The sequence below is a fragment of the Gordionus sp. m RMFG-2023 genome, chromosome 3, assembly GCF_954871325.1.
Source record: "Gordionus sp. m RMFG-2023 chromosome 3, tfGorSpeb1-WG-v2, whole genome shotgun sequence".
NCBI lineage: Eukaryota > Metazoa > Nematomorpha > Gordioida > Chordodea > Parachordodidae > Gordionus > Gordionus sp. m RMFG-2023.
In genome coordinates, this window is record NC_088777.1 from 9,830,508 (window position 1) to 9,839,938 (window position 9,431).

Here is a 9,431-nt window from a genome sequence, read left to right on the forward strand (position 1 = left end):
TCAAGATAAATTAAGCGATTTAACCTTTGATTTACACCCGCAACTCCAAAATATGGATTTTTTTGTATATAAGAATAATTAACGAAGTTATTTAATTTTTTGTAAAAACCAATAATGTCCGAGTGGATAAAAATTTTTTTTAGTGATTAAGTTTTATTTTCACTTATTGGTGAGTGGAGGCCGGCCGAATTTATTGCTAATACTTATATTGAACACGGGTTGGTGTGCTGAATTTTCTTATCCTGAAAAATAATTTTTAATATAAAAATATATCGATAATTTATTTGAAAAAACCTTTTATTGTAAGTTTCATATAAAATTTACAATTTCATCTATTAAAATCGAGAAATAATATGTGAAAAATTATTTAAATATATATGAAGTATGGGATACCTGTTTGATTGCTTGGGGCCGAAGACCTACATCAACAAGATATAGTCCAGGCCACGATAAGCATTTATCGAAATTTTTTAATGATATTATATATAATACCACAGGGAATGGGGTTAAAAATGCAAGATCGTCATCGAAATTAGATGGGAGTATAAGGGTAGTTTCGATTTTAACTTAATTTTATTGCCAATTTAAGTTTTATATATTCTATATAATATATAATTAAAGTTATCTCTGGCTCGAAAATATAAATACACTGCGCAGATAATTGTTATAATAATTTTGCTTCTTTCTCTTTTCCTGGTATTGGAGATTTTCAATAAAAATTGTGTGAAAAGCTAAAATAAAATCAGAGTGGAATTTAAAAAGCCAAATCGGTTAGACCATTAAGAAATCCAAACCAATACCAGAACCTGAAGTTAGGTTTACTGAATTCTTAGTTCTACCATTTTTTTATCGTTTAAGAACGAAATTCTGATATAATTGCAAAGAAAATGTATTTTAACTTATATTTTCTAGAATCTTCTTTAGAGCCAGAATCTGAATCTAAAGAAAAGTAATTAATATTGTGGACTCCGATAGTATTTTGACCTCTCACAATAATATTATGATATTTTAATAATTATTAATAGAAATAAGTACTCATTCATGGAATAATGTAATTTAGAATATTGTTCGAAAATATGCCAAATATTAAAACGCATGGTATTTACATATATCTGAACCATCACTCTCTTTATATTTTTATTTAATATGGCTCCTAAACAAGATTTTTTTTTCTCTCTTCCAAATACTATTTTATTTCCTCTCCTTATTCTTTCGCATCCAAATCCTAACTCTTCGTACATTATTGCATATAATATTGTTCGCTAAGACTCTCGTATCAAGATTCGCCAATTAATAGCCAACAGGTTGATGAATATTTTTAACATTTCATTTATAAAAAAAAAAAATTTTGCCGAACCAAATTTTTTTTAAACCTCAAAACCATTCTTATAAAGCGTTTAAATTGTGCGAATTTGACTCTACCAAATAATGAATTTCTAAATATAGTGTTGTCGCCAAATATCATAATTAAGAAAGTGTAAATTTGCCATTCATTTATTATTTTTAAATCCTCAATATCGCCTCTATTTAAACAAAGCTGTATAGTTTTTTTTTAAATATTTCTTTTGAATCACAATCAAGCCCATATCCACGGTGGAATGGGGCCTGGGAGGCAGACCCCTTCAAAAATATTCGGTTCTTAATTTTAAAAAAATATTAGTTATTGAATTTTATTCGCCATTAACAATTAAATAAATGAAAAAAACAAAATTCTTAGAAAAAATTTTTAAAATTAATTTTATTTGGCCAAATTAATTGGATAAACAAGAAAATACTTATAAAAATATTAGTTATAAAATATCGATTCGCGACAAAACAAACAATATCCGAGTTTTTTTTCTCGGTAAAAATATACTAATATTAGTAAATTAGTCAGTTGCCGTGATGAGTACTCTCTCTTCTTGAACATGGTAAGTCAGTCAATGTTAGTTTATCATGTGATATAGCATTATTTCGTATATTTATATTCATTTTTACAAATTTTCAAAAAAAAAATATCAAAAATTTTCTTAGTTCCTAACAATTTATTTTATTTCAAAAAAATATTGGTCCTCCCTCACAAATTAACAGTTGCCTTTCTACAGGAAATTCCTGACTACAGGTCTGATCACAATATAAATTGCGATTGCTTAGTTAGAAAGCACTATTAGGCAATCTGTCAAGCACTGGGAAAATTTTCAGATAATATTTACAAAAAAATGTAATATATAATTTTAAAAAAAAACAAGCTTGATATGTCCAAGTTTGAAATATTAGAAGTATTTTTATATATAAAGATTAAGAAGACCTGCAAAATAATAATTCCTCGATACAAACATGACTCGGACAGGGGCTTGAGCTTAAAAAAATGTTATAGGCAAGAAATCTCAAATTCACAATATTTATTTTATACTCTTATTTTTTGTGCATTAAAAGGATATTTATCTATTTTATTCTATTAATTATAAAAAATATTATAAGAAAATTATTAATAAATATTTCTCACTCTTTTGCTTTTATTTAAAAAAAATTTTCTTAATTTTTAAAATTCATTTTTATAATTGTGATATTCAATCAGGCAAAATTAAGGAAAGAATTGGAAGGAAATATAATATTAAAATTTTTACGGGCCATGTGTAGGTATATTTTATTAATGATGTTCAGGCCAGCACTATAAGACTAAGAAATTATAATGCAAATATTTTATTGTACAGTATAATATTTCTATCTTTAGACAGGTACTTGAAATTGAAAGATATTTAGCTAGTTATGAAAACGCTATCGCCATTTTAATATTAAAAGGGGGAGGAGTGGGGGGTAGATTTGATTTTGATTCATTTGTTTTGATTTGATTTTTATATTTTTAATTAGGATTTGGTTAGAGAGGGGTAAAATTTTTGAGGAGTAAAATCGTAATTGGCTTAGTGAATGTATAAGGCACTGATCTTACAAAATTATTCCTACTTTATTATTTTTTTAATTAACCAATTAAATATATTCTTTTAACTTTTATTAATAAAGAGCCGAGATACATTATTCATACTATCGCGGCCTACATTCTATTTTAGAAAATGTTTTTTGGCTCATTAAACATGATGCTAAAGGTTGAACAGAATCTAAAAAATTTGTAATATTTTTCACATCGTTTGAATGCCTGTAGGTCAGTGCTTTAAAGAAGCGCCAGGGCCCTATAAAGAGGCGTAACTCGGGTAGGGGGATGTACTCTCTTCGTAAACATATGTCAATATCCATTTGATCTTTAGAGCATTTGATATTCTAGTCTCGGGGAGAGGAGAGGGGGGATTCTAAAAGGCTCTGAAGTATTATCTACATTTTTCAGTTTTATCTTCTTTATTTTAAAATAAAAAAAAGGTGTAATACGTAAATCTAATTTTTAATATTGTTATAGTTAAATTTAATTAATTTAATTACATAGTGGTTTTATTTACAAGCATAATTATGCTTTAAAATTTTTTTAAATACAATCGATAAATTAATATGAGAGTGAAAAGAAGAAAATCTATACAATGCATATTTGTACCACATTTTAAAAACATATCGTATAGTTTTTTAGTAACTAGAGTATTAAAGTAAAAATAAAGAAAGGGTAGAAAAGTTTTTGTGAGAAAAGAGAAAGGGCTATTATACCTAGTGGAATACTTTAAATTGATTGGATTTTTAGTTGACACGGTTTTATCCATTTAAATCACATAAAATTTTTAAGTCCTTTGATAAAAAGTGATGAGAGTAAAAGTAAGAAATAGAAATGAATGATTAAAAAAAAGATTTGAGGGAAACTGTATAAATTTTGAAATGTTCGCATAGTGAAGAAAAACTTGACCTTTGATTCAAAAATTGTGAAATCATTCTACAATGGTGCTTTCCAAAAAAATAATATCGTTTGAGTCTTGATGGGATACCAACAGATTTAATGAATAAATTACTTTATAATCATTCTCTTATTTTATCTCTTAATTTTCTTATAACTTCTAAATCTAACATAATTTATATTACTAGTAAGGAAATTATATAATTAGTGCTAAACATTGAAAGAGGACTTTTTTTTTCACACCCGTCACCATTTACTATTAGCCAAAATAAATGTAGTTAAATAAAAGAAAAATACTCTCACTTTTTATTAATTATTTTTTGAGCAAAATGCTGGTTTACTTTATATTGAAAAAATAAATTTGTATAAAAATAAGTCGTTTTAATATTTATGTACTATACTATGGTCATTCATAGAGAATTTTACACTCCATTAATATTTAATATCTTACGTAGTTTATTAAAAATCCAGTAAACCATAGATAAAGGACTCCCTCAAGGACGACCCTTTAGCAAACATCAGAGTTGTAGTATAACTAGATTCGACAAATATGATATCTGTACCTAGATATACTTTTATAAAAGTTGTATCTAGATACTATTTTAGAGGTATTTAAGATAAGAATATTTGAGTTAAATTCATTTTATAATATGTCAGAGTTTATTTCATTACAAAAACAAACCAGAAAAATTCTATTTTACTCATTTTGTATTATTATTTATTTTATTTATAGTAATTTAAGAAATATATATCTACTTTTAGATCAATATATCTAGAATATTTCTAAAAATTTAATATAAGATTTTTTGAGGGTACCCTGTAGAAAATATAAATATTCATGAGTTTTGACTCTAATTAAATTTTGATTAATTTTGTAATAACATATTTAATGATTATACCAATATACGGTTGTTATTCATTCATTAAATATAATAAACACTGCCGTCAAGTGAGAAAGAGCCTAGTGTGGCTAAAAATGTAATCACAGATAAACGAGGGTACCTTAATTATAAAAATTTTGTGAAAGTTTTATTATTAAAATCTAACATTTTATAATCTTTTAATGATTTATATTTTGTTTATAATTTATAAAAATCTATTATTATTTTAATGATACATTTGTATATAAATGTGATATCAGCTCAATATATTTTTTCCCCTCACTTCGAAATTTGAATTTTAGAAATAGAATCCTATATGCATTATGCATACCTTAATGAAGTATAATAAAAATTGTATCTAGATACGTTTTTAGACGATGTATCTTTATCTAGATCCATTATTTAGATGATGTATCTATATCTTGATCCATTTGAAAAGTATCATTTAACAACTCTGCTAAACATATAGAGTTCAACGTATAAAGAAGAGTTACAAGTCTGGAATAAAAAAAAATATTGGCCCAGACTAGTTTGAGTATGAGAAATAAAATTCGGGCTTGGCCCGTTTTCAATTTTTGTCTTAAGAACTGGCTGAAGGCCTAAAAAGGGAAGGAAAAAAAATAATTTTATGTATTATTTTATTAAAATAAATTCGTTCATAAATTTTATTTAATTTAACTTAGCAAATGTAAATATTTACTTTCAACTAAAAATTGGCCGCTGGGCTCAGGCCTATATAAATTATAAAATTTGAGTTGGGCTGAGACCACTAGGGTTTAAAAATGAATGAATTAATAATATACGATATTTTTTGTATGTTTTTTGTTAAACTTATTTCGAATAATTACTTAATTCTCACACTAATAGATCTTGAGTTATAAAATTTAAAAACAAAAAAATGTATAATTTAATAAGATATATAAATAAATTTTTAAAAAAAATAATAATATTTTTTTCACCGCAAGAGCATAACCAAGTAAAAATTTAACCTTTTTACAAATAAAAAATTTTAAATAGTGTATTTCTCATACTAGTTATCAATTCTTAATTGTAAATAAATCTCCATTTTAACTAACAAATATAAAAATATTGATAATATTTAAGATAATTTAATATTCTGAAATTAATTTTTAAATAAATTCGAAGATCAAGGTGTCATAGATTCCACCACCAGAGCAGGCCGGTTAGTCAGAAATTTCCAGCTAGGTCTGGGGGTGCGGGGGGGGGGGGGAGGCAACTGTTTATTTGGGAGGGCCAATATTTTTTGAAATAAAATAAATAGTTAGACACTCAGAAATATTTTGCTATTTTTATTGTTGTCAAAATACATATATCATTCACATATAACTCGAATTCGTAGCGAAATATAGAAAATATGCTGTATTTTTATCTACTTCGCTACAAACAAAATAATCATATAATACGACGAATTTGATTTCTAGATTTTAACATAAATGAATTAATTATAAGATAAATTTTGGAATATTTTTTTTCATATGTCATTAAAACTAAAAATAAAAATAGTCTATCTTTCATTGTTTCTAAGCAATTGGAAGTACAACTTAAAATGAAAATATTGAATAACTTACTTTATACTCAAATATTATGGGTTGGAAATTATTAATTAAAATGTAAGATATCTGTCTGAGTACTTCACGGTGCCTGAGGGTGGTTTAGTTACACTCCACTAAGGAAATTGATATTTTAAAATAATAATCGCCCTATCCATAGTAAAATATTCGTCCTTATATTATTTTAGTATTTGATATGTATTGATCTATAATTAACTTGTATGATCGCATGGTAGGCAGGAAGTAGTTTGACATTTTTAATATTTAAACTTAACTAGGAAGATAGATATTTTAAAGTATTCGTTATCTTCATATAAGAATATTCGTTCTCTTTTAATTTTTTAAAATATTATATTAATAGTTGACACTTGACTTGTATTAGTCTAATTATTAAGTATCATCTCATGCTAAGCAGGAAGTGATTTTCAATATCTATAATTTATCTTAATTGTTTAATAAATTAAATCTAACTAACATTGATTGAGTTACCATGTTCAAGAAGAGAGATTAAGAAGAATCATCATGGGAACTGACGAATTTAAAAAACATAATGTCTTTTTGCAAAGGAATAAAAAAGACGGATATTGTTTAATGGTTAATAAGTAAATGGATATTTTATAACTAATATTTTTATAATTATTTTCTTATATATCTAATTAATTTGGCTAAATAAAATTTTAATAGCTAAAATTTTTCTAAGAATTTTGTTTTTTTCATTTAGATTTAATTGTTAATGGCGAATTAAAATTTAATAACTAATATTTTTTTTAAATTTTAAGGCCGGAAAAATATTTTAGGTCCTTTTGTGGGGCTCAAAAATTTTACCGAAGGGCCAGAGAGTCGAGAAATTTTCTAGAGAGAGGGACTACTCTCTCTCGTGGCTACATGATTTCATGGGAGAAATGTACCAGGGATTTCTACTCAGGGATGGGGGACTAAAATTGGAAGGTAAATTTGATTTTTATTTTTTTATTTTATAATTATTTTTAATTGGGGGGGGGGGGGGGGGGGGAGATGGAGGAGAATAGGAGAGTTACAATTTTGAGGTAGATAGAGGGTAAAATTTGAGGCGGTATAATCCTCATTGACTTAGGTAGGGTTAAGAAGTTCATGCTTGAGGTAGGCCAAATTTCATATTAAACTTTTCTAAGTATTCTGAATCTAACTTTCTTTACAAATTAAATGACAGTTTTAGGTGACAAGTTCTTGTCAAATGATATACAGGGTGGTCCGATTAAAGTTACACCCTTTTTACATAATCAAAACTCCGTCAGTTTTTATGATTTTTTTACGGAATTTTAGAAGAGTGACAAAATAACTCATTCTTAACAATTCTGCAAAGTTTTATAAAAGATTTTTAATAGGTTTAGAAAATAAGCAACTTTTTAAAAATAATATTAAAAAACTAAACAATTTTTCGATACCAAATTGGGAAAAAAATATGTGTTTTACTAAAAATTATTTAAGTTTAATTAAAATTTTAGATCAAGAACAACATTACGGTACCAAATAATTATTTCAAAAGTTCTCAAATAGAAAATGGTCACCTTTGGGACTCAATCGGTTGATTCGCAAAATGGATACAATGGGATCAGCAGACAAAAGGTATGTGATGGGATATCATGAAAAGCACGAACTAGGACAAATATTAAACTTTGTTGATAACTTGTAATTAGTCAAGAAGACCAACAAGGTAGACGATTTTTCAAATATCCAAAGAGATTGATTTATATCACAAACTTCGGTATATTAAATTATTCATAAACATTTGCGGCAAATGTTTAAGGGCATTGCTCTTTTGTTTTGTGCTAAGAAACCTTTGCGTAAATTCAATCCAGGTTTGATTCATTTTATTTAGTTTATCGATGAAAAGTTATTTACTGTGACTTTACCCGTTAATTTTCAGAATGATAATTATGTTACATCCACAACAATAAAGAGAAAATTCAGTACTAATCGATTACTCAGCTGCCATTCAAACTTTTCAAAATCTCTCAAGGCTATTATTGGTGTTTAAAATTTTGACAGTATTTCATTTATATTGATCCATGTGTTAAGATAAACGGATCTTATTACAGGGATATCCTAAAAGAGTACTTATTGCCCACAATAAATTTCTGTTGAGTATATTTCAGCAGTACAATGCACTTGCTCACTGTGCCCTTGAGATAAAAATTTGCTAGAACGCGAGAACCGGACTTAATTACTCATTGTAGCCCTCAAAGAGCCCTAAACTCCGACTAGCGGATTTTGCTATTTGAGGTATTCAGCAGGAACGTGTGTACCGTACCACAATTAATTATGATAATAATATTAAAGCAAAACTTTGGAAGAATTGGAAAATTTTGATCAGGCAATCACAAGTACCATAAAAAAATAGATAAATCGCCTTCGCGCATGTCTAAAGAAGGTTACTTTAAGATAGTTCGTGTCACAAAGTAGGGGGGCACAGGGGCTCGAGTTGGAAATATTTTTAAAGGCCAGCTGAAGTTTCGAAAATGGTTTGAAAACTGATAATTAGGCAAATTTATTTCGTTTCCTTCATAAAAAATTATTTAAAGTCCCGACTGAACAACTTGTACAAAATATATTTTACGGATTGGGTCGGGTAAAAATATTTATGGGATTGGGCCGACAAATCCGTTAGAAAAATTGTACCGACTAGGTCGCCATAACAACTAAGAATAATTTTATACTTTCGATATTTGCTTCCAGAAGCCATCAATTGCATCATTGAAATTTAGGATAGGGGGGGGGGGGGGAGGGGGGAAGTACCTTATTTTAGTCAACATACAAGTCTTATTTATTTTATAATTGAATCATTAAAATATTAATCAGTGGCACCTCAGCATCGTTGCCTTAGGGTGAGGTCTAGAGATCGCCAGATAAGCGGGCAATCAGGGGAGGGGAGGGGGGGGGGTGGGGGGGTCTCGCCTTTCTATCTGTAATTTGTTTGTTCTCGTAAATATCATTTTAAGTTAATAAAAAAAATTCCCCCTGCACACCCTCCACCCATCTCCCCCCAAAAATGAATACAATATTTCACTATAAGGAAGAATTTGAAAGAAAAATTAGTAATAGATAGTTACAATAAATTTTTTAAATAACGACTATAATTCAAAAAATTTATAAAAAAAAATAAGTGAAAACCCCAAAATTATTTTTATAAAA